At 39.1% G+C, this 27560-nt stretch overlaps 1 protein-coding gene and 1 pseudogene across 7 annotated transcripts in view; one reads left to right on the top strand and one right to left on the bottom strand.

Moving 5' to 3' along the window:
- Window positions 1-27560, bottom strand: part of DSTN (destrin, actin depolymerizing factor) — a 1228633-nt gene that overhangs the window by 587422 nt on the left and 613651 nt on the right. The window lies entirely within an intron of this gene.
- Window positions 24399-24598, top strand: LOC126929957 (uncharacterized; annotated as a pseudogene).

Raw genomic sequence — 27560 nt, 5'->3', positions numbered from 1 at the left:
CTGTTCCTGTGGTGGTGTTACGGCAGCCCAAACAGACTCATACAGGCAAATTGTTACCATCGCCTCTTTAAGGAGAGAAAAGCTTCAGACATTGGATTTGGCTATATATATTTATTTTTTGATATGGCACCAAGAGCATAGCAACAAGAGAAAAAAGTTGAACATCATAAGAATTAATAAACCTCTGTGCATTAAAGGACACAATCAACAGAGCGGAAAGTTACTTATAAAAAGGGAGAAAATATTTGCAAACCATATATCTGATAGGAAATTGTAGGACCTCTGAGCCCAAGCCTGCACATATACATCCAGATGGCCTGAGGCAACTGAAGAACCACAAAAAGAAGTGAAAATGGCTGGTTCCTGCCTTAACTGATGAAGCTACCTCGTGAAATTCCTTCTCCTGGACAATGAGTCTGTGAAGCTCCCCCACCGAGCACCTTGGGACCCCTGCCCCTGCCCACCAGAGAGCAACCCCCTTTGACTGTAACTTTCCACTACCTACCCAAGTCCTATACAAACTGCCCCACTCCATCTCCCTTTGCTGACTCTTTTTTCGGACTCAGACTGCCTGTACCCAGGTGACTGGCTTTGCTCACACAAAGCCTGTTTGGTGGTCTCTTCACACGGACGCGTGTGGCAGAAATTACTGTCCAGAATGCTTTTTAAAAAACTCTTATAATGCAACAACCCAATTAAAAAATGGCCAAAGGACTTGAATTGGTGCCTTTTTCCCAGGAATGCATATAAATGATGAATAAGCACATGAAAAAATCATCAACATCAATAATCATTAGAGAAATGCATCAAAACCACAATGAGATGCCACCTCACAAACATTAGGATGACTACGGTTAAACAGAAATTACAAATATGGGTGAGGATGTGGACAAATTGGAATCCTTGTGCACTGTTGGTGGAGTTGTAAAATGATGTTGCCACTATGGAAAACAGTATGGCAGTTTCTAAAAAATTAAAAATAAAATTACCATTTATCATCCAGCAACTTCACTCTTAGACATATATTCCAAAAAAATGGAAATCAGAGGCTCAAACAGATATCTGTATGTCCATGTTCATAACAGCATTATTCCCAACAGACCTTATTCATTTTTGTGGAAACAACCAAATGTCCACTAACAAATGAATGAACAAACAAAATTTCTACCCTACAATGGAATATTATTTAGTCTTGAAAAGGAAGAAAAGTCTGATACGTGCTACAACATGGATGAACCAGAAGACAGTTATGCTATGTGAAATAAGCCAGTCACAAAAGTACAAATGTTGTAGGATTCTACTTATATGAAGTACCTAGAGTAGTCAAATTCATAGATACAGAAAGGAGAATGAGGCTAGGGAATGGGGGATGGAGAATAGGGGAATGGAGAATGTAAGAGGCTAGGGAATGGGAGTTGTTTAATGAGAACAGCTTCAGTTTTTCTAGATAAAAAGAATTATGGAATGGTGATGATGGTTGCAGACAAGGTACGTGTACTGAACTGTACACCTAAAATGGTTAAGATAATAAATTTTGTTATGTTTATGTTTACTATACTTTAAAAAAAAATTAAGCCACATAAATGCCCCACATATTTGTAAATTTTTTTAAATTCTGACTTTCTTAGAAGTAAAAGAAGAAATCAAAATAATTTTTAAATCTTAGAACTGAATCATAAAAACTCTCTGTAAATAACAGATAAGATAAAGATAATGTGGTATTTTAAATCCTTAACACTTTAGAAGGAAACATAATAAAACAGTCACTCAACCTCAAAGCAGGAAATGATTTCTTATGAAAAAGAGTGCGGACTTTGAAAGAAAACACGAATATACCAGAATCTATAATTTCTGTTCATCAATAACCCCATTAGAAAGTGAAAGGGCAAGGCACAGCCAGAAATAATATGTCTGCAGCTCATGTAACAAAGGAAGAATTACAATCCGGAATATATAAATAACTTCTACAAATCAGTAAGACAAACTACTTAACAGCAAAATGAATAAAGTATGTGAAAGGAACAGTTACAGAAGACAGAAGAGCAAAGAACAGTAAATATGTGAAAAGACACTTGATCTTGCTACTAATCAGGGAAACGAAAATTCAAACAGTACAGTAGCATTTCCTAACCATCAATTGGCTAAAATGAGAAACCTGAGGCTCTCAAGTGTTGGAAAACATACTGAGCAACAAGAGCTCTCATTCATTGCTGCTGGGTGAGTAAATTGGCACCAACATTTTAGAAAAGAATTTGGCAGCATTTACTAAAACTGAAAATGTATATATCTGATGACCTAGCAATTTTATTCCTAGGAATATATCTGGAGAAACTCTTGCACATGTTGATCAAGAAGATATATACAATATGTTCATGAGGGAATTTTATAACAGCAAACATTTGGAAATAGCATAATTCCATCAGCAGGGGCATGGGTAAATCAACTGTGGCATATTTATATAATGAAATACAATGCCAGCAATGAAAATACATAAGCTGAAACTGCACGTAACAATATGGTAAAGTCTTACAAACATAATATTGAGAAAAAATCAAGTTGCAAAAAATATATAATAGTTCTATGCTTCTATGTACATTTTTAGAACATGCAAAATAGTATGTGCCTAAGAATAAAATTGCTGTGTCCTAGGGTATGCTAATCTTTTTGTTTACTGGTAATACCAAATGTTTTTTAAAGATACAAGCATATACTTAATTCTTATATAAATACATAGACATTGTAAACATTAAATATTGAAGAGTAGGCATCTGTGTATGAGGAAGGGAAAGTAGATACAATTAGAGAGAGGATCTCAACTCTATTACTGAAGGGTACTTTATAAGATGAATAATAGGTGAAGCAGAGTTGTATTTCTCTTCCTATCTTTGGACTTGACGTAAAGATTTTATATTAATGATCGAGAAGTAATATAATTGTGTAGTTGGTTCATATTTCTGGTGGCTGCCCTCGGTTGTCTGCCTGGCATCCATCCTTTACTGAAAGAGTCCTAAATTGCTTAGATACCCAAATTTCATCCAGATGGGACTTCATCTAGTTCTCCGTATGCAACACTTCATCACTGCCCTAGCTCCAGATCCTGTAGGGATAATCCCTTATCTTTGACAATGAGTTTGTGGTATCTTGACCCAATCTGGTCAACGGGAAGAACCTTGTTTTGTGAAAGAAACACAAAGTCTCTCTACTTCTGTGGACATGACAGTGCCTGGATAGGATGCCTAGAAGTGCATCTGGGCATCATCTTGAGGCTGCAGCTGACAATGAGTGTGGGAGGATAAAGAGAGGAAAAGAACCTGGGTCCATCTTGACATAATGGAGCCACTGAATTGAGCAACCTGCTGGGCATCTGAATTTCACGTCAACTTGTGACCAAGTTGTTTATTGGTTAGGGTGGTTTGAGTGAGGAATTTTCTTACTTGCAGCTGGACACCTACTGATGTGTATACTGTAATTGCTTTAGGAGCTTGGAAATGAATGTTCTCTTAGAGCTATAGAAAGGGCAACCTTCAGTACGGAGGTAACTTTTCAGTAGGAATCTTGGTAGGATACAATGTGTTAATGAGAAAATAAAGACTTGCAAGCCAAAACAACAAACAAACCAGCAGAGTTAAAGACATATAAGTTACTAATAAATTGTTTGCAAATGACAGAAAATACAACATGACAGTGACATAAACAAAACAGAATTTGTTTCTATTTCCATGTAAATAGAGTCTGGAGGGGAACATTTCAGGGCTAGCAGCTTCATGGTTTCCCAAGGACTCAGTCCTCTTTGTGCTATGCTGTCACCATCAGCATGCTGACTCCAACTCATGTGCCAAGATGGCTTCTAGAGCTCCAGCCATCACAGTGGTGTTTTAAACAGCAGATGGAGAAAGGAACAAATTAGTGCTTGTCCTTTCCATTAAATGTACTCCCCAGAAGTCACAAGATGTTTTTGCTTAGCTTGTCCCATTTGCCAGAAAACAGTCACACAGTAACACCCAACTCCAAAGTAGACTAGAAAAATATTTTTATTCTTGGTAGGTAAGCTGAACTAAAATGCTGGGCTTCTCTTTTTGAGAAAGAAGGGGAGAATGGATATTGGGGCAGAAGTATCCATTTCTGTTTCAATAACCCTAAGTGTGTGAATGAGAATAGTGATGTGCAAAAGAAAAAGAAATCTATAACAAAAATTCTGCCTCCTAAAAATTTGTGGCAAAATTTTAATTTGTGGTAAAAAAGGAATCTGTTTTTCCCTCTCCCTCTTCCTCTCCCTTTCACTTACAGAGAATGGGGTGGAGGGGTGTGGAGCAGGAAGAAAAGAAAAGTAAGTTTCTGAAGATTTCTCTAATCTTCTTTTTGCTGCTGCTAAAAGCTAGCAACTGGCTTGCTTTCTTCCCTCCCTCCCTCCCTCCCTTCTTTCTTTTTCTTTCTTCTTTCCTTCCTTCCTTCCTTCCTCCCTTTCTTCTCTCTTTTTCTTTCTTTCTTTCTTTCTTTCTTTCTTTCTTTCTTTCTTTCTTTCTTTCTTTCTTTCTTTCTTTCTTTCTCTCTCTCTCTCTCTCTCTCTCTCTTTCTTTCTTTCTTTTCTTCTTTCTTTCTTTCTTCTTTCTGTCAGGACATCAGGTTTGGGATGTGCAAAAGTCAGCCTTAGGCTGAGTAGGAGCTGTCCTATCTGGACTGTGCTGCATATTGGAAAGCGAAGAGTTTCAAGGAAAGTCAGAGGGTAGAGACCTGAAACAACCAGGGGGATGTGACTTTTGGGACTTTTCAAGTCTTGAGGTTAGGACAATGAATGATTTGGGCATTTAAAATCCCTCTGCTTCCCAAGTTTTCAGTAAAGCCTGCTGTACACAGAAATGACAAGAGAATATCAGCTTCTCCAGGATTTGGAGAAACCTTTGGAACGGGCATTGGATTGATCCCAAAACCAAGGATAGAGAGGGCTCATTCTTAGGATCCATTTCCATGTTCACAGTGCAACTCCGAAGTAAGAAAGTGGCATTATTATGGTAACTCACCTAAGTATGCATGCCCTCAGCATGTCCCTGGAGGGCTGCGAAATGCTGGGTGTCAGATACTCACTTTTGCCTTTGAAACCACGGACACTTGCTCACAAAGCCCAGCTGACCTTGAACTATCTGGACAAGCATCTCTAGCTGTAGGCTGCCCTTTCCTACCCCTGGCCCAAAGTGAGACCCTCTCTGTGATGGTTAATATTGAGTGTCAACTTGATTGGATTGAAGGATGCAAAGTATCGTTCCTGGGTGTGTCTGTGAGGGTGTTGCCAAAGGAGATTAACATTTGAATCAGTGGGCTGGGAGAGCCAGGCCCACCTTCAATTTGGGTGGACACCATCTAATCAACCACCAGCATAAAAGCAGGCAGAAGAAAACGAAAGGGCAGACTTGCTGAGTCTTCCGGTCTTCATCTGTCTCCCGTGCTGGATGCTTCCTGGCCTGGAGCATCAGTCTCCAAGTTCTTCAGCTTTTGGACTCTTGGACTTACACCAGTGGTTTGCTAGGCGCTCCTGGGCCTTTGGGCACAGACTGAAGGCTGCACAATCAGCTTCTCTACTTTTGAGGTTTTGGGAATCGGACTGGCTTCCTGGCTCCTCAGTTTGCAGATGGTCTATTGCGGGACTTTACCATGTGATCGTGTGAATCAATTCTCATAAACTCCCCTTCATATTCACCTGTCCTCTTAGTTCTGTCTCTTTAGAGAACCCTGACTAATACACTCTCTCTTTCTGAACAAGGGAGTAACAATAACGTTCCTCATTCAAAGATGTTCAGAACAGCAAACTTCTCCGCAAAGTCTGCCTTCAGCAAATGCAACACAGTGAACATCCCCAGCAGCACTAAACTTGGGGAATCACGACTCATTTCCTCAATGTTAACAATGGTATCAATTTCCACTGAGGAAATATCAGATACACAGTGATTTTTCAGTCTCTGTTTGCTGCTCAATTATGAAAACACAAGCTATGATATCACTACCTGCAAGCTAATCTTTTACGGTTTCATTTCTTAAAGATTTACAGCATCTAGAATGTATTTAGAATAAGGAATAAAAGATCCACATGTGCCTTTTTACACACAGCTAGCCATTTGGTTCAGAGAAAGTTATTACGCAATCCTTCTCCTACTGATATTCAAAACCACCTTTAAATATAAGCAATAACTATGCATATTTGGGTCAGTGTCTGAGCTTCCTATTTTATTCTATTAAAATGACTATTTTCACTGATACCAAACTGTTTTTAAATAGTTTAGATTTATGTGGTGGTTTTTCTTTTTTCTTTTCTTTTCTTTCCTTTTTTTTTTTTTTTTTTTGGTGAAACCGTCTTGCTCTGTCCACTAGGCTGGAGTGCACTCATGCAATCATGCAATCTCGGCTCACTGCAACCTCTGCCTCCTGGGCTTAAGCAATTCTTATGCATGCTTCAGCCTCCCAGGTAGCTGGGATTACAGGCACATGTCACCATGCCTGGTTAATTTTTGTATGTTTAGTAGAGATAGGGTTTCACCATGTTGGCCAGTCTGGTCTTTAACTCCTGACCTCAAGTGATCCGCCCACCTCAGCCTCCCAAAATGCTGGTATTACAGGTGTGAGCCACCACACCCAGCTATATAATGCTTTAATGACTCATAAGATTGGTGACCACTTTCATTTTTCATTCTCATTTTTAAAATTTCACTGGCTATTTTCACATGTTTGTTTCTCCAGCTAACCTTTCCTATCATAAGCTTAAGTTCTAAAAATAGTGCCGACAGTATTCTCATTGGGAGGACATTGAAAGTATAGATAATGTCAATAGACTTGATATCTCCATATGACCAGTTCCTTCTGGGTGTCCTTCTAGTAGCCTAAGTGATGTCTTAAGCACCTCAGTCCCTCTGCAAACCTTTCTTCGTGAAAAAATTTAAAGATATTGAAAAGTTAAAATAAGAGTAAAATGATGAGCCATGTACTCACCATTTAAATACATATATTGTTATTTGCTTTATTTTATTTATAGTTATGAATTTTTATTTAATTCATTTATTTTTTGCTGAACTATTTGAGAACAAATTATAAGCATCATGATACTTTAAATACTAAATATATCGGCATGTGTCTCCTAAAAAAGACTTTGTCCTATAAACCACAATACCTTTATCATGCCTACATAATTTCCTTAATGTTATCTATGCAATCTGTACTCAAATTTCCTCACTTATTTTAAAAATGCCTTTTATAAAGCTTTTGGGTTTTGTTATTATTTGCAGCTTCACTACATTTTTAAATTGATTTTGAAGTACACTGTAAATGTCAACCTTTTAAGGTGTACAATTTAGCGATTTTTAGCATAGTTGTGTAACCAACACTGCTATCTAATTCTAATTCCAGAATATTTTCATTAACACAAAAGGAAATCCTATCCCCATTAGCAATGACTCTCCCATTTCCCCTTCTTCATCCATGGCAACCACTAATCTACTTACTGTCTCTAAGAATTTGTCTATTCTGAGCATTCCTTATAAATGGAATCCCACACAGTATGTAGCTTTTGTGTCTGGCTTCTTTTACCTCGCATAATCTTTTCAAGTTTCATCCATGTTATAGCATGAATCAATCTTGCGTGAACATATACCATATTTTATTTAGTTATTCATCAATTGATGAAGATTTGGGTTTTTTTAAAAACCACAATCCAATCAAAAGACACTCACTTTACTCTGCGGTTGTGTGCTTCCAGTGTCTTCAATATCAAACGGGCCTCTCGCCATTAAAAAAAAATTGTCTATGACATTGACTTTTGAAAAGACCAGGCCAAGTGTCCTGCAGAATATATGATTATTTCCTCAAGGAGTTGTTTTACTTTCTCATCCCTATTTCCTGTAAACCTAAAGTGAAGTCAAAAGTCTTGGCTAGGCCCACCATTTTTTGGTGAGAGTAGTTAATAGAAGATACTGTCTCCTTTAGACTGGATCAGGTTGGCATCAGGTTGTTACAGTGCCAGTGATACTCAGTTTCAGCAGTTGGTCCAGGTGATCTTGGCACTCTAAAGGTTTATGTTTTATTTTGTTGTTAGTTAGTGCTTCTAGAGGATGCTACCTGAGCATTATGACTATTATTTCTAGCAAACTTCCCACTATTTCTTATGCATTTTCACATAATATCACTTTTATGCATTCTATTCAGAATAGAATACTTTATGCATCCTATTAAGTTTATTTATAGTTTAAAACTAAGTTTCTCTTATAAATGAGATCTATACTTCAATTATATTTTCAGGCTTGTTAGAGCAGATCGTCCCCCAGTATATCACCTCCTTTTATTTCTTACCAGTAGAAACTTCCCCAGTAAGACAGAGCATACTAGTGCCTGCATTGCCCACCTCTGAACATGATCTTGCTCAGGCCACAGTTATCTTTGTTTTGCTGTCCCAAATATGCTGGCTATTATGTGTAGCTAGAGAACTTTAATGTTTGCATTTTAATTTTGTAACCAGCAAGCTCTCTGAATTATCTTATTGCTTATGATATTTTTTGTTTGTTCCTCTCTTTTTCCTAGATTTTCTGGGTAGAAAATAAGATGGTCTACAAATAACGATAAATTTTCTGCATTCTTTTCAATACATAAACCAAACACACTCTACTTGTGTAATTACATTTTACTTCCAGGACAATGCTAAAAATAGTAATGGTGATATACAACCTTGCATTTTTCCTGACTTAAATGGGATTTATTAATTGTTTTCCCACCATTAAGCAGCATGTCCCAGTGCCAGCCAAGAGTCCAGGCGCAAGCCACAAAAACTGGCCTTGGTGACCTTAGGCAAGAAGTAATTTTTGGAAGAGTACCAAGTGGTTCCAACAGTCAGCAGAGGCTAAAAAACCAGACTTGGAGAATGCAAAACCAAGATTTGTCTGACTTTTATACCGTTTCTGAGACCTCCACCACTGGGCACTGCTATCTTTGACCCTACCTACCATCTCAGATGTTTCTTCCAAAATAAATAATTGTTCATTCTTTTTTTTCCTTCCTGTTTGTCTCTTGCTCATGGTTTATTTTACTTTTTATTTATTTATTTACCTATTTATTTATTTATTTATTTATTTATTACAGAGTCTCACTCTGTCTCCAGGCTGGAGCACAGTGGCACGATCTTGGCTCACTACAAATTCTACCTTCCAGGTTCAAGCACTTCTCATGCCCCAGCCTCTCGAGCAGCTTGAATTACAAGTGCATACCACCACACCCAGCTAATTTTGGTGTTTTTAGTAGAGATGGGGTGTCATCATGTTGGCCAGGCTGGTCTCTTAATTCCTGACCTCAAGTTATCCACCTGGCTCAGCCTCCCTAAGTGCTGGGATTACAGGTGTTAGCCACAGCCCCAGCCTCTGGTTCATGGTTTAAATTCCTAGATAAAAGTGTAAAAAATGCTAAGCCTAGGCTATATACCTGCAATCTCTCTACCTACTGAAAAGGAATGGACATCTCATTCCCTGGATTTCTGATGTGGGAGAAACGACTGAACTTTTCAATGACTAACTCCATGGGAAAATTTTCCCAAATAGGGAGAATGTCTAGATTGGAAATTCCCCTAAATTAACAAATATTACCTTGCAAACTCCTGGCGTTTGTTGATACATGTTAAAATCATTTTGTAATAGTCAAGTATGTTATAAGGCAATTTGTTTGGTTTTCTGAAAAAATGGGCATTGAATTTGCTTAATTTTCTCCTTTAATTGATTGACTTATTTTATGTTACTGTTTAAAGTTGACTTGTATCATGTTTATTTATAGTACATAATGTATACAATACATATTTTACTCTATTATTGTAGCATATGTCATATTAATAGATTTATTAATTCTTAGCTACTCATATATTTTAGGGATGAACATCTTGATTTTAAAGTGTTTATAGACTATTGGCTTTTATTTTCATTTATGACATTTTTTCATGATTTTTGCAAGTGAGATCAAATTCAACCTATATCAAAACTTTCAATTTATTCTTAAATGATGTTGGTGAATTTTCCCTGAATCCCTTAGGCCGGTTTCTCTTGCCCTCAGACCTTCAGTTGGAGGGCTGTGTATTGAGGACTTTTCTATAGCTTAGTGGGTTGGGGGTTGGAGACTCTAGTTTCTATTCTGTCTTTTGAAATTGTAACTTTTATGAGCCAAGGTTCATTCAATCTGGTCTAGGAGATATATATAGATAGCTGTACAGTTCAGATCCCTTTCCCAATTCAAACCAGGCCTCAGGGCCTTCGCTTTCATCAAAGAGCTGCAGTTGTTCCCTTCCCCAGTATCCCTCGCTTCTCTGTAAGTCCATTTCACATCCTTCCAACATATGTAGGGAACGTACAGGTGAGACCCGTGAGTTTTCCAGAGTGAGAAAGAAAGTTGTCCCAGAGTTCTTACTACCCACCTCTGGCATATTTATTTGCCCTTTAGTTTTCTACCCTGCTAGATTCCTACTCACATTTGGAAATAATCAGTTCAGAGTCATTATGAGCATTTAGGCTCCTATTTCACCTTTCCTCCCAGCAGGAGACAAACCAAATGGCAAAGACTGATAGATTTATTTTGTCTCTGTAGAGACCTCAAGGTGGTTGGATGGAGCATTTATTTTCACAGATGTTTCATTTATTTCTGGACTACCTACACATCTTTTTTATTCAGTCTTCCCAAAATTTGAGCACATTTCTAAATATTTTTTTCCCACACAACTTCATTCCTCCACCATGTTTTGGGGTAGGAGCACTAAGCTGTGGTGGGATCTAGCATTGCCATTTTTCAAACAATAGAGTGTAAAGTTTTGTCCTGTTTTTTCATTGAACTTCTGCTGGTCACCTGTCTTGATATTTTCAATCCTTGTACAAATTGTAGGTTTAAAAAATAAGGAGTTTGTATACAGCATCGTTTTGCCATTTTACCTTAGAGAATGCAAAATTAATCATTTTAAACTAATGATCTATCAACACATAAGCCGTTACAGCTTACCATTACCAAACACAATTCATACAGTTTATTTTAATTCAGTTGGGCCATTTACTTGGTGCAGTATTATGCCACCAAAATTGTATTCAGTGCAATGTGCCCAAAACAACCCAGCTAATACTATTATTTTGAACAGCACTTTTGATTGACAGGCTGTAGGAATATTGATTTGATATAAACTCTAAACTTCAAAAAAGATTGGCATGTATACTCACCATAAGTATCTGGAATTTTGATCAATAAATTCAGAAACTAGGATCAACCTGATAGCCTAGTTTCCTATTAAAATTAGGAACCTAAGAAAATTCTGGTGTTTTTGTTTTCACATCTATAGAATAGGAAGACTATGCTGTCCTAATTTCTTTCATTGGGAATTTATCTTTTAGGTGAGTTAGAATTTGCAAGGATTACCTGTGAATGAGGAACGCAAGTTGGAAAGAAAAATACGGAGATTTTTTATGATAAGGATCCACTCTTATGCAGGCTGCTTGATTGTGTGTGCTCAGAGCAGAATGTTTCAACCTTGTTAGCAACCATAAACAACAAGAAAATGGATAGATATTCAGAAGGCAATTTCTCTCCCCATAATCGCTTCCCTCGGGGCATATTCCCTCCTCCTGACTTAATCATGGGCTCTAGGTTGGAATCTTCCCTGCTTATTTGGACTACGGTATTAGTTATTACTAGGGACTATACTATATTTAGCATCTAGACATCCTCAGCTCTTCCCTGTGTGTGGACTTTCTTCCTGGTCATAGTGGAATCCTATCTACCTGCCTCGCCTCACCAAAAATCCACACTTTACACCTGTTCCACATTTTGGAAATATCTCAAGAGGTTTTTTAATGCACACAGATTTGGCAACCACAGAGGGCTTTAAGTATTGAATTTTACTACTTATATGCATCCTCTTGGACTCTTGTAAAAATGCCGGCTTGATTCGGTAAGTCTGGCTACAGTGTGAGATTCTGCATTTCTAACAAGCTTCTAGGTGATGCCAACATTACTGGCTCATGGAATTCACTCTGAGTGGCGTGGACCAAGTAGATGGAAAATGCCCCCTTCACATGCTGGAAAGACTTAGGCTTAAATAACATTCCACTACACTTGTGCAGTTACGCAACATCTTTAGAAACATTTCTAAATTTGTGAGCTTCAGGAAAACCTTAAGCACAATTTTAGGACTATTCACAAACCTTATTATAATTCCATTAAAAAAATAGCAATCAAGACTTGGAATGGTCTCTTCAGTAGGGTAATATGATATGTTGACCTGATTTAAAAGGTGTTACAGATACCAAAGCATTCCAGAAACCAATAGTATTTAAAGCAGTGTGGTGTTGTTACAAAGAAACATAACCAAAAGAAAATAATGCTATTGGAATAGAGTGATCAGTCAAAAAAGACATATATGTATATAATGTATATTATATATGAGGAGTGGGAGGAAGAAGAAGCTAGAGGGCAGAAAAGAAGGAAAGGAAGAGAGATGGAGGAAAGGAAAGAGGATAGGGGTAGGTATTAACAAATCTACTAAAAGCAAATAATATCAAGATCTTTAAAAGTGCTCATGAACTTGGAACATTTAATCTCCCATCTATGGATCAATCTTTAGGAAATACTTAGGGAGGCACATAAGTGCTCATGCCCAAATGTTCCTTTTCTCCAGGGTCACCTTTGGGTGTAAAAACCTGGAGATTACTAAAACATCTCTCGATAGAGGCGGTATAGTATATATTGTTATTTTTTTCTTGTTTTGTGTTGTTTTATTAAGGTATCATTTATATAACATGAATGCACAGATTTTATGTGTATAGTTTAATTTTTTGACAAATATATACACTCCTGAAACCACCACTCAAATCAAGATACAAAACATTTCCTTCCCTCCAAAAGTTAGCTGTGCTCCTTCCTCAAGGGAATTCCCCTCTCGACCCCATAAAAACAATTACTATTCTGACAGCAACCACCCTAGATTAAATGGGCTTTTGTTCTGGAGGTTCCTCCATGTTGCTGTGTGTATCAGTAGATCATTAGTTGCTGAGTGGTATTCCATTCTTGAATAACTACAATTTATTGAGGCTGACATCAGCAAGATGGCAGAATAGGACATTCTAGCAGCCACCCTCCATAGAAACATCAATTTAAACAACAATCCGTTCATTAAAATACCTTCACAAGAGCCAAGGAAATCAGATGAGAGATAACAGCACCTGAGTATAGCACAGAAGTAAGAAAAGATGCACTGAAGAGGATAGAAAGAATCGTTTTACATTATCTGCACCACCTCTCCCCTAACCCCAAGCAGCACTGCCTGAGAGAGAGAGACCTGAAGCATGGGGATGAGAGGGACATGAGCACCGACTTTGTCTCAGTCTGTTCTGGCTGCAACAACATAATACCTGACACTGGGTAAAGAAATATTTTAAAGAAGGTAAATTTGGCTGGGCATAGTGTCTCCCACCTTTAATCCTAGCACTTTGGGAGGCTGAAGCAGGAGAATAGCTTGAGGCCAACAGTTTGAAACCAGCCTGGGCAAAATAGCAAGACCCCATCTCTACAAAAAATAATTTTTTTTAAATAGCTAGGCATGCTGGTGCACACCTGTGTCTACCGTCCTAGCTACTTGGTAGGCTGAGGCAGGATGATTGCTTGAGCCCAAGAGGTTGAGGCTACAGTGAGCTATGATCATGCCACTGCACTCCAACCTGGGTGAGACAGCAAGACTCATGAAGGAAAGGGTAAAAAGGGCTGAATGCTGTGTCCTCACGTTGCAGAAAAGATGGCAGGGCCAGGCAGCTCTCTGAAGGCTTTCTTGTAAGGGCATCAATCCCATTCATGAGGGAGTATAAAATAAAAATACTAGAAGACAACATAGGAGGAAAGCTCCATGACATTTATCTGTGCAATGACTTTTGAATATGATCCCAAAAGCACAGGCAATTAAAACAAAAAAATAGACAAATTAAATTGCACCAAACTAAAAAGCTTTTGCCCAGCAAAGGAACTAATAAGCAGAGTGAAGAGATAACCTATGGAATAGGAGAAAATATTTGTAAACCATGCATCTGACAAGGGGTTAATATACAAAATATATAAGAACTCAAATAACTCAATAGCAATAAAACAAATAACCCAATTTAAAAATGGACAGAGGACCTGAAGAGACACTTCTCAAAAGAAAACATACAGATGTCCAACTGGTATGTTTTAAAAAGTGTTCAGTAGCACTGCCGAGAAATGCAAATTAAAACCACAATGAGCTATCACCTCACACATGTTAGGATGGCTATTATTTTTTTAAAAAATCAGAAAATAACAAGTGTTGGGGAAGATGTGGAGAAAAGAGAACTCATACACTATTAGTGGGAATGTAAATTTGGATATCCATTATGGAAGATAGTACAGAGGTCCTTTAAAAATCAAAAATATAACTGGCATATTATCCAGAAATTCTACTACTGGGTATATATCCAAAGAAAATAAAATCAATATGTGAAAGAGATACCTGTAGTCTCCTATGTTCATTGCAGCATTACTCACAATAGCTGAGAGAAGGAATCAACCTAAGTGTCCATTGATGGATGAATGGAAAAACAAAATGTGGTAGATATACATAGTAGAATTCTATAATATTAAGCCTTAGCAAAGAAGAAAATTATGTCATTTGCCACAGCATGGATAAACCTGGAGGACTTTATGTTAAGTGAAATAAGTTAGACACAGAAAGACAAATGCCACATGGTCTCACTTATATGTATAATCTAAAAAAGCTTATCCCATGGAAGCAAAGAGTAGAATGTCGGTTACCAGAGACTGGGGGTAAGTGGGGAGGGCCGAGGAGAAAAACATTTAGTTAGATGGAGAAATACGTTCAAGAGATCTATTGTACAACATGGTGACTGTCGTAAATAACACTGTATTGTGTTTTTAAAATTTCAAAGAGAGTGAGTTTTAAGTGTTCTCACCACAAAAACATAAGTAGTTGAGGTAATGCATATGTTAATTAGCTCAACTGATACATTCCACAATGTATACATATTTCAGAGCATGATGTTGTACACTACGTGTGTATGTGTGTGTATGTGTGTGTGTGTGTGTGGTGTAATTTCTGTTTCTTAATTTTTAAAACCTACAATGTATTTATCCTTTCTCGTCTCTTGGTTTTTAATCCCGCAACTCTGCTTCATAGTCTTTGTGGAGTAGTCTGTTCTTTAAATGCCTTTGTTTTTTAGGCTTGGATCTTCCATCCTCCTCCCACTCCTGGAACAACCATGGTCAGTCTGTGACTTCAGCAGCTTTTTACGGGCCAATGGGCCCCTTCTTGTCAGTACTGACCTTTCCCGAATGCTTCTGTAGCATACATGTCACTGCTCACCAGACGTCTTCACTTAGTTCCTGGTGTGACATTGGAATTAATTCCCCTCTTGATCCCTCAGCCCCTCAGGATCCTTCAGTCTCTTGAAGGGCAGGGGCACCTCACAAATGAGCATATTTGCCTGGTGCATGGTGGGAGCAAATGTCTGTTACACTGGTGCCCACGGTGAACTGCGCCTCCTGGTATTCCTGCTTTTGTGTGTCCTCTCCTCTTGTATCTGGTCTGTGCCTGTGACATGCATAACCAATACAATGGAGCAAAATGACAGTGTGACTCAAACCTTTAGCTTGGTAACCAGGCCTTTACTGGGCGGACCACTGTATCTTTGCACATGCTGTTCCCTCTGCTTGGAATGGCCTTAAAATTTAAGTCTCAGAAAGGTGAATCTTATTTACAACTATAGTTGTAGTGTTTAAAACAGTACATCTCATTTGGCAGTTGCTCGGTTAATATTTACTAAATGAACAAGTCAACAAATTTTCCCCCACTTTTCTCCCGGTTCCTAAAGTCTAGTCAGCTTTAATTCTCTGAAAGAAAAGTGGGCCAGTAAAATTTATAGAATACAAGAGGATTATTAAATGAAAGTTTGAAAAATAGCAGAAATATTTAGAAGGGAAACAAATTGTTGAGAGATTTCAAAGCTATTAAAAACGTTAAAAAAAGGAATCCAGTAGAGAAAAGCTAGGGATGCTCATTGAAGAAAGCAGTGGGGTATAATTAAAACAAAAAGTGCCGACTGGGCGCGGTGGCTCATGCCTGTAATCCCAGCATTTTGGGAGGCTGAGGCAGGTGGATGACCTGAGACCAGGAGTTCAAAACCAGTCTGGCCGACATGGTGAAACCCCATCTCTACAAAAATACAAAAATTAGCCAGGCATGATGGCAGGTGCCTTTATTCCCAGCTACTCGGGAGGCTGAGGCGGGAGAATCGCTGGAACCCGGGAGGCAGAGGTTAGAGTGAGCCGAGATCACGCCCACTCCACCTAGGCAACAGAGAAAGACTCTGTCTCAATAAACAAACAAACAAACAAATAAATAAATAAATAAATAAAAAGTGCTGAACTCCCCCAAAAGATGAATGAAATAAATGATATTAATGACCAAAATGAGTAGTGTGTATTCTTATTGAAAAAGTTCTCATCAGAATGCACAAAAACACACATACACACACACCTAGTATGCTCAAACATACATATACATACAATATGGAAATACAAGTATATACACTCCACACACAGGCAAACACTGAAAATCATAATCGTATTCACACACTCATACACCCTCAAATGCACCTACATTCACACACAAATGCACATACATAAATACACACATCCACATGCTGACATACACACACATAAAGAGTTCATGTGCTTTCACGCATACATGCATGCTAACAAATATGCCAGACAAGGCAGCAGTGCCTTACAAAGAGTAATTCCGCTGTTTCAGAAAGCTCTGGTATAAAATGGTAACACCTTTTCAGGAGGTAACCTCTGTCAATAAAATGCCAGAATTTGAGGAAATCCCACTGATGGAGCTGGACATAGCACACGGACGCTTTGCCTGCACCACACTCGGAAGTGTGGCCTCATGAAATGAAACCTACCTGGAAGGGAGAGGGTAGCCTTTTGAACTGCATGCATGGACTCACCCTGGATACAAGATCCAAAGCTATACCAGGAGAGCACTGGCGGCCGGGGCCCACTGGTGGGTGCTGCACTTGCTGGAGACATCAGTGTTGTCCCATTTCCTCTCTTGACCACCTCAGAGAACTTTCTCCACTCCAAGGAAGCAGCCAGGCTGGAGCTGGGGGACGGGTCCACAGCACACACACTGATGGCCAAGGGGACGTGGAACCCACAGGAAAAACACTGCAGAAATGCGCCATGATGGTCTAGATCCTCAAATCACAGTTTCCCTATTGAGAAGATTTTCCTGTGGCCCTTATTCATGCCAAGTCCAGTTTTTCCAAGGCTATGGTTTCACATTAATATTCCTTGAGATGATTTGACTCTTGGGTCAATTTTTACTCAATTTTTCATTGTTTTATTTTCTGCTGATTATTCCTATCAAGTCTAATTTTTCTCAACCATTGCAGTTTTCAACAGTTCCTTTATACTTTTTTAAAGTTTTTCCTGTAGAGCAAATGTTATAATGTGAAGTTGCCACACTGTCAAGTTGATTTTGTGTTGATAATTTCTGCCAGTGATAGCTATTGTCAATTGGATGACTTAAATTTATTTCTCACCTAATCCACTTAAAAAATGTGATCAATGTCCTCACCTATGACAGAATTTCTCTTCTGTCCAGGATTAACCTATTTTATTCCCAATCCAACTCTTTGGTATAATTCTGGTCATTTTGCAGATCGCTCACAGTGCTCCATGAGATGTCAGCAGAACACAATGGCAAAAAGCAGAAGTCAGAACTGTGGGATGAGGCTGGGCATGGTGGCTCATGCCTGTAATCCCAGCAATTTGGGAGGCCGAGGCGGGCAGATCACCTGAGGTCAGGAGTTCAAGACCAGCGTGGCCAACGTGGGGAAACTCAGGCTCTACTGAAAATACAAAAGTTAGCCAGGTGTGGTGATGCACATCTCTAATCCCAGCTACTTGGGAGGCTGAGGCAGGAGAATCGCTTGAACCCGGGAGGCGGAGGTTGCTGTGAGCCAAGATTGAGCCACTGCACTCCAGCCTGGGTGACACAGCGAGACTCCATCTCAAGATAATAATAATAACAGTGGGGTGAAAACTAAAATGAGGAGCTGAAAAGTCCTTTTTAAGGGCAAGCAGCTTTAGGCGGGCCCGCACATAAAGCGGCATGTAGTCCCCTTATAACCTGTATTCATGCATTCTGCCATGATTTTCCATAACACACAAACCTAAAACACAGTGACCTGAAATAAATGTTCATTTGCATATGGGTCCATGGATCAGCTGTAGGTCAATCAGCTGGGCTGGGCTGGACTCTAGGCTTGGGTCAGTTTCAGGTTTGCTCCTCGTTATTTTCCCTCTGGGACTGAGCTGAATGAGTCATAGCCATGTGGGGCATCCTCTTCTCATGGTGGACTCAGAAACTCAAGAAGGCAAGCTGCAACATGGCAGACCTTTTGAAGCCTCTATGCAGAGCTGTCATTATAGACAGTCACATGGTCAAACCCCAAATCAAAAGGGTCGGAAGCAAAGTCTTCCCACAAGGAAGACATACCAAGGCCATGCATGGAGAGAGAGAATTGTAAACAATACAATCTACCATACAGCTTTTTTTTTTCTAGTGTAAGGGGGCCAGATTTCCATAAATATACAGCAGAACAGAAAATAATATCTTCTCAGGTGACCCCATGTTTCTGCCTATATATACATGCATATATATATATGAAAAAATTTCTGTGTTGAATTCTTCCTCACTGAGCACCCTGGTACAATAACTACATAATGAAAACTCTGAGTGTTCCTTGAGAAAAACTAAGGGTCTCCTGATTAAGCTACATTGAAAGTATTTACTTCTGGCTGATTTTACTTATAACTGGAGCCCTCTGTATCTCTATAGTTTTCTCTCTACTATCTGAGAGTCCCCAAAGAAATCTGGGTTTGCAACGTGCACTCACTTAGCCTGGAGCCAGCTAGCAGGTTGTCAGAGCTATCTAGATGACCAGTGATGGGGACCTGCCCTTGAATGATGGGGTTATATCATTTGAGGTGAAAGAAGAGGCATAGTGAGGAAGAAATTATTAGGATGTGACTGTAGGCTGAGCATAGCAATGAAGGGAGCAAAGGTCAAGGAAGAGTCTTCTAAGTTCGAAGAAAGGAAGATTAGCAGTCTCAATAAAAAAAAAAAAAAAAAGAATTATTGGAAAAGACCATTTTAGTGTCGGAAACTTTTAGAGCCAAGTTCTTATATGAATCCATGACTGGGGAGAAACCTTCTGGTGATCGGACATTGAGAATGACAAGCAGTTGTCACATTCCGCAAGTAGCTGACATTACAGTCAGCTCTGGTAAAAAGGTCCCTTTTTTGCTTTTCACAGACTTTCTTTAAAAAGTAAGAAGTATGTTCTTATAGGAAGGAAGGGCCAGAATGTCTTACTTGACCTGATTTTCTGGGTATTTTGGGAAATAAGAATGTTGTAAATGCCTGGAACATCTTGAAACTTCTTCCCGATACTAACATTTCCCCTCTACTGCCACCAGTCAGCCCCCGACCCCAAGTCCCAGTCCTCTGGTTCCCCAAACTAGAACCTAACTCATCTCTTATTGTCCTGTTTGCGTCCATGTTGAATAGAATTAGTATCAATGAAACTCTGTTTTAATAAATATGTTTCCGCTGAGCTGGCCAAAATAAATATCCACCACAGCTTCCAACACATACTTAGTGCCTTATCATTATTCTTCCAAGAAAATTATCCTAACCCCCAAACCACTCAGTTCCTGAAGACCACTTATGCCACTATTTAATGACATCCTTGTGTTTTATATATGAGTGTAAGGCAGCAGCTACGCTCTGGCAAAAAGCAAAAAAAGTACCATAAGCATGTGTATACGCTGGATTCCTGCCTTTTTCCCTCCTTCCCTCCTTCCCTCCCTTCCTTTCTTTCTTCCTTCCTTCTTTTCACTGTTACACATCAAAGCATCTGATATATGCCTGGTACTGAGGGTACAGCAGCAAGCAAAATGAAATCTTTAATCTTTGGAGCCTACATTCTAGAGGTAAGAAATAATTGATATACAGTATACAGCCACACCTAAGGGATCATGCAGGTCCATTTCCAGACCACTACGATCAAACAAATATTGCAATAAAACAAGTCATATAGTTTTTTAGTTTCCCAGGACATTTAAAAGTTATGTTTATACTATACCATATTCTAATAATGTGCAATAGCATTATGTCTAAATAACAATGCATATACCTCAATTAAAAATAGTGTACTGCTTAAAAAAATCATCTGAGCCTTCATTATCTCTTTGCTTATAAAGGGTCTTGCCTCAGTGTTGATTACTACAGACTGATAAGGGCTGTGGTTGTTGAAGCCTGGCGTGGCTGTGGGAAATTTTAAAAATAAGACAAAAATGACTTTTGCCACATTGATGTATTTTTCCTTTTGTGAAAGACTTCTCTATAGCATAAGATGTTGTTTGATAGCATTGTACCCACAGAAGAACTGTCAAACCTAGAGTCAATCCTCCTAAACTCTGCTGCTGCTTTATTAACAAAGTTTATTTCATATTTTAAATCCTTTGTTGTCATTTGAACAATATTCATAGCATCTTCACCAGAAGTTGATTCTTTTTTTTTTATTATTATTATGTTTTAAGTTCTAGGGTACATGTGCACAGCGTGCAGGTTTGTTACATATGTATACATGTGCCATGTTGGTGTGCTGCACCCATTAACTCGTTATTTACATTAGGTATATCTACTAATGCTATCCCCCCCTCCCCCTCCCCCACAATAGGCCCCAGTGTGTGATGTTCCTCTTCCTGTGTCCAATTGATCTCATTGTTCAATTCCCACCTATGAGTGAGAACATGTGGCGTTTGGTTTTCTGTTTTTGTGATAGTTTGCTGAGAATGATGGTTTCCAGCTGCATCCATGTCCCTACAAAGGACACGAACTCATCCTTTTTTATGGCTGCATACTATTCCATGGTGTATATGTGCCACATTTTCTTAATCCAGTCTGTCACTGATGGACATTTGGGTTGATTCCAAGTCTTTGCTATTGTGAATAGTGCCGCAATAAACATACATGTGCATGTGTCTTTGTAGCAGCATGCCTTATAATCCTTTGGGTATATCCCCAGTAATGGGATGGCTGGGTCAAATGGTATTTCTAGTTCTAGATCCTTGAGGAATCGCCACACTGTTTTCCACAATGGTTGAACTAGTTTACAGTCCCACCAACAGTGTAAAAGTGTTCCTATTTCTCCACATCCTCTCCAGCACCTGTTGTTTCCTGACTTTTTAATGATTGCCATTCTAACTGGTGTGAGATGGTATCTCATTGTGGTTTTGATTTGCATTTCTCTGATGGCGAGTGATGATGAGCATTTTTTTATGTGTCTGTTGGCTGTATAAATGTCACCAGAAGTTGAATCTATCTCAGGAAACCACTTTCTTTGCTTATCAATAAAAAGCAAGTCTTCAGTTGTTAAGTTTCATAGTGAGATTGCAGCAATTTAGTAACATCTTAGGCTCCACTTCTAATTCTAGCTCTCTTGTTATTTTCACCACAACTACAGTGACTGTCTCCACTGAAATCTTGAACCCCTGAAAGTCTTACATGAGGTTTGGAATCTAATTCCTTCAAATTCCTGTTGATGTTGATATTTTGACCTCATCCCATGAATCACAAATGTTCTTAATTTCATCAAGACTGGTGAATTCTTTCCAGAAAGCTTTTGTTTACTTTGCCCAGATCCATCAGAGGAATTGCTATCTATGGCAGCTATTACCTTATTAAACGTATTTCTTAAATAAGACTTGAAAGTCAAAATTCGTTCTTGATCCATGGGCTGCAGAATGGATGTTGTGTTAGCAGGCATGAAAACAATATTTATCTCCTTGTACACCTTCAGCAGAGCTCTTGGGTGACCACGTGCATTGTCAATGAGCATTAATAGTTTGAAAGGCATCATTTTTTCTCAGCAGCAGTCCTCAACAGTGGGCTTAAAACATTCAGTAAACCATTCTGCAAACAGATATGTTGTCATCCAGACTTTGTTGTTTCATCTATAGAGCATACACAGAGTAGACTTAGCCTAATTCTTAAGAGCCCTAGAATTTTTGGAATGGTAAATGAGCATTGGCTTAAGCTTAAAGTCACCACCTGCATTAGCTTCTAACAAGAGAGCCAGCCTATCCTTTGAAGCTATAAAACTGGCCATTGACTTCTCCACTCCAGCTATGGAAGTCCTAGATGACATCTCCTTCCAACAGAAGACTGTTAGATCTGCACTGAACATCTTTTATTTAGTGTAGCCACTTTCAACAATGATCTTAGCAAGATCAGGATAACGTGCTGCAGCTTCTGATCAGCACTGCTGCTTCACTTTGCACTTTCATGTTATGAAGATGGCTGATTTCCTTAAACTTCAGGAACTAACCTCTACTAGCTCCAGAGTTTTCTTCTGCAGCTGCTTCACATCTCTCAGGCTTTCTAGAATTGAAGAGATTTAGGGCCTTGCTCTGGATTAGACTTTGGCTTAAGGGAATATTCTAGCTGTTTGATCTTCTATCCAGACCACTAAAACTTTCTACATATCGGGAATAAGACTGTTTGGCTTTCTTATTATTCATGTGTTCACTGGAGAAGCACTTTAAATCTCCTTCAAGAACTTCTTGTTTACATTCACAATTTGTTTAACTTTGGCACAAGAGGCCTAGCCTGTTTAAGCTTTCAATATGCCTTCTTCACTGAACTTAATCATTCCTAGCTTTTGATTGAAAGTGACAGACATGTGACTCTTTCAGTTGAATACTTAGAAGCCATTGTAGGTTTATTAATTGGCCTAATTTCAATATTATTGTGTCTCAGAGAATAGGGAGGCCTAAGGAAAGCAAGAGAGATGGGGAAACAGCCAGTCGGTGGAGCAGTCAGAACATGCACATTTATCAATTCAGTACGCTATCTTATATGGGCACAGTTTGTGGCACCCCAAAACAATTACAATAGTAACATCAAAGATCTACGATCACAGATCACCATAAAAGATATAATGGTCATGAAAAAGTTTGAAATCGAGAGAGTTACCAAAATGTGACAGGGACACGATGTGAGTACGTGCTATTGGGAAAATGGTGCCAGTAGATTTGCTCAGGTAGTGTTGCCACAAACCATTAATTTGTAAAAAAAAAAAAAAAAAAGTAATACTGGTGAAGTACAATAAATCAAAGCACCAATAAAATGGGGTATGCCTGTAGATAGAGAAAGAGAGAGAGAGAAGAGAGCGAGATCAACACATACATACATGATGTAGTGATAAGCACTCTCTAGGAGGATTAGCCCATGGACAGCAAACAGCAAATGCTAAAGTCTTACATTTTAAGACTATTTCCCAAAGTTATTGACAAATTTTCTTTTTGGTGGGAATGCTTGGTAAGTTTTAGACCTATAACATCAATTGAATTCATTGAATATGAAAATCAGTGTTTAATTTCATTCAAAAAATGCTAACTTATACTCAGTTCTCCAGGGTCTTCTGATTTAGTTGGAGACAGAAATAGACACACACGGAAGAACAAAGAAGCATAGGCCATTTTGGAGTGCAATCGACCCCATTCCTCCCAAGAAATACATTCTGACTTTCTATAGAGCAGATGCCTGAGTTCACAATAATAGATGAATAAGATATTAATTAATAGAAACCTATATTTCTCATACTTATTTTCATACAAGATGGTTCAGGTAAGGAATCAAAGGAAAGAGATAAAGAAATAAAGTGGAGGAAGGTAAAGAGAAATCTGACTAGTTTACAACCTTGTCTACAGCAGCAGAGATGCTCTGTAAAAAAAGATGTTACAACCACTAAGTTTGGAAAATGTAGTATTGAGAGACTTGCACCATACATCAGCAAAATAAAAGTTCTGAGATGTCCTGCAGATTAAAAAACAGAACCGTTTCTTTACGTGAAGTCTATTTACATTCTCACCGAATGCAAATGTGACTGGGGCTAGTCAGATTAAAAAACTTTTATTAAGGCAGCATCCCCAACCTTTTTGGCACCAGGGACAAGTTTCCTGAAAGACAATTTTTCCACAGAGTAGGGGTAGGGGGATGGTTTTGGGATGAAACTGTTCCACCTCGGGTCATCAGGCATTAGATTTCCATAAGAATCAGGCAACCTAGAACCCTTGCATGTGCAGTTCACAATAGGGTTCCTGCTCCTATGAAAATCTAATGCCCCGCTGATCTGACGGGAGGTGGAGCTCAGGAGGTAATGCTGGCTTGCCCCCTGTTTCTGTGGGGCCTACTGTGTGGACTGTTTCCTCGGACTGGGGAGCCCAGCATTAAGAAATGTAAAATTATGATTATATTTTCAGGGATCATTTCTATAGTTTGTCACTAGAGAAGTTTTTCTGAATGTGTAGAGCACCAGAAACATGAGGAAGAGGAGCAGGGTTCTCTCCTGACTGTGAAGCTGGCCCTTGGCACTGCTTTCCTGCAACTGCTATTTGCCATTGGTGATTGTGGAGAGTCAGAGGGAGAGGATGCAGTCTGAGTGGTTTCTGCTATAGAAAGAAACAGAGAAAGGCAGGAAGGGAGGGAAGAAGGAGGGAGGAAGGAAAGAAAGGAGGGAGGAAGGAAAGGAAAAAGGGAGGAAAGAAAGGAAGAAGGGAGGCAGGGAAGTAAGAAGGGAGGGACGGAGGGAGGAAGAAGGGAGGGAGGAAGGAAGGAAAAGAGGGAGGGGGTAAGGAAGGGAGGGAGGGAGGAGGGAAGGAAGGAAAGAAGGGAGGAAGGAAGGAAGAGAGGGAGGGAGGGAGTAGGGAAAGAAGGAGGGAAGGAAGGGAGGGAAGAAGGGAGAAAAGCAAGAAGGAAGGAGAGAAGGAGGGAAGGAAGGGAGGGAAGAAGGGAGAAAAGCAAGAAGGAAGGAAGGAGGGAAGAAAGGGAGGAAGGAAAGAAGGAGAGAAGGAGGGAAGGAGGGAGGGAGAGAGGGGGAGAGGGGAAACAAAAGAAAAAAAGAAAAGAAGAGAAAAGAAAAGAAATAAAGAGACAGGGAAGTAAGGATTGAATTTTCTCCTAATACCAACCATGTGTCTGAGCTCTAGATCAGGAGAATCCAGATCCTCTTCACTGTTTGTGTAAATTCACCACCTGGTACCTCCCAATTCTTAGGGCAAATGTCCTCTGTCCATGATAAATGGTAACCAATATATCAAGAAACGTTCTGAGTAAGTTAATTATGACACCTTTTTCACAGACTCAGTTTAGTTTCCAACTTATTGTCAACTTAAATAGGTTTCAGTAGAAAGCTATTAACTTCTGTTGACTGAGAAGAAATAGAATTATTACCTTGTTTATCAAAAGAGCCAATTTGTCTGTCTCCCTAAATGTATTCATTAAAGTAAAAAGATTACTTTTTATTCCTGTCATTGGAAGATTGTGGCTTATTGTCGTTCCAGTTGTTTTTTCAGATAAAAAATAGTTCAGAATACTGTTGCTATCTACACCTTCCTTGAGTGTTCTGAGGAAATGTTTGTGGGCACTATTTGTAAGAGAGTTTACAGTCTGAAGCTGGCCACCAATGCTGAGCAGAGAAGCTCTGCTGAGGATGTGGCTAGATTAAACTATCCATTGGAGAACATCTTAAACTGAGTCTTCAGGAGCTGATCCTGAACAGGAATTTGTCAGGAATTTATTAAGGAAGTGCCCCAGGAGAAATCAGTGAGGGAATGGAGTCGCAAGACATGAGAAGGGGAAGTCATTTAGCAAAAGTGCAATTCTGGGGAGGATCCCAGCCTCTGCTCATCCTGCAGGAGAGCTCTAGAGCATAAATTACATCTCAGAGTTTGTACTGACAGGAGGCAAAGGAGCTAGGCTCTCATATCTCCATGCTCATCAACCTTTGCTAAGGGCCATCCCAAAGAGTCTCAAACCAAAAGCACTTCAAAATCCACACATGTGGGCAAAGTGGCTCCAGTAGCACAATGACAGGCCTCCAGTGACAGACACTCCTTGACAGTGTCAAGGTAAAGGACGTTAAAAGCAAAATCAAACAGAAACAAAGGTAGGAGTAAAGGAATGGTAAAGGGGATTAATGAGATGTGGGCAGGGCACCTAGAGTGCCTAGAGAAAGTTGTGTAGAGTCCCATGTAACCCCTACCAAGTCAACTATCATTGCATCTAGGCCATGAGTATGTAACTCAGTTTCTCTCCTCTTTCACTTCCAATAATATCTATCCCTTTCCTATGCAAATGGGTTCAATATAATCAAATGTAACTCTTCTTCCTCATAAAGGAGTAAATGCTTTTAGTATAGTTGCATTGCTTTTACAGTTTTTTCTCTTTGAGTCTGGATATAATAGCTTCTTTGCAACAATCCACCTCTACATCTTATTTTTATTGTATGATTATATGTTTGCATTGTACGGAGACTGGGATGGACTTTTATGGAAAGGCCAGTTCACAGCACTGAACAGAGGTGCAAAACTAGCTGCCTGAATGCCAATGGACTCTGTGCCACTTGCTTGCACCCAAGTGGATTTCTGCAGGGAGGAGTATTTCACTTTCCTCCAGTGGAAGTGCCATCTGTTAGTACTCCAAAAAGTAGCATTGATCTATGATTCATTAGCTTATGTATATTCTAATACAATTTGAGTGTTAAAATCATTTTTTCAGACCTTTGTGGATCTTGTGACTCATTTTGGAATATTTTCCCCTTATTTCCATTTTATTATTTGACTCCAGAATCAAAATTAAAATCTGCAATGAATATTTTATGGCCCACACTGTCTCTTGGTTCTCTTATGCATAGTACAAAGTATTTGCAATTAAATGAAGCCAAATGAAAGATTTCAGAAAGTAATACTAGTGAAAACTAAAGAAGCTTGAAAAGGTTGAATTTCCAGTCCATGGAATTTTTATTCCTATATAACTCATAACTTCCTTTAGAACCAGGAACAGTATTTACTTCGCTGACTCTCATCCTGTCTAATATAGCAGGCCCTCCATAGAACAAGCCCCATACATATTTCTGGGTGTGCCCCATACTTGCTTTCAAACAAATATTGTTAGAAGTCTAGCAGCTGCCTCCATTTCCTTTTTCTTCCACTCCAAGCCTCCTCAGGGTAATTTCGAGTTTGAAGAGGTTCTAGAAAGATGTTGGTCTCATCTCTGGAATCCCCTTCATATACACTCTTGTTGTATATACTGTTGTGTCTTGGCTAATGTTCAGGAATCCTCCCCAAAACCAAATTCAGGAGGCAGTGAGATAGTACCAGATATTCAGGGAGCCCTCAAGTAATATTAAACATTGGAGCTTTAGTATTCATCCCAGTGTTTGCTTATGAAACTCCTCTTTCCTAGGACAAAAACAGAGGCAAGAATCTGAATGTAAACCAGAAAAGACTTCATGAAAGCCAAGAGACTTAGTGAAGATTTCACTAGGGAAGTAGGGAGCAAGTCTTCACTAAGTCCCAATACTTTTAGGGTTACTTTGGAGCCTTGATGGAGGAGACAAAGGAAACAA

Source organism: Macaca thibetana, chromosome 10, assembly GCF_024542745.1.
Source record: "Macaca thibetana thibetana isolate TM-01 chromosome 10, ASM2454274v1, whole genome shotgun sequence".
Lineage (NCBI taxonomy): Eukaryota > Metazoa > Chordata > Mammalia > Primates > Cercopithecidae > Macaca > Macaca thibetana.
The sequence above is the reverse complement of the archived record's forward strand: the minus strand, read 5'-3'. Positions and strand labels throughout refer to the sequence as shown.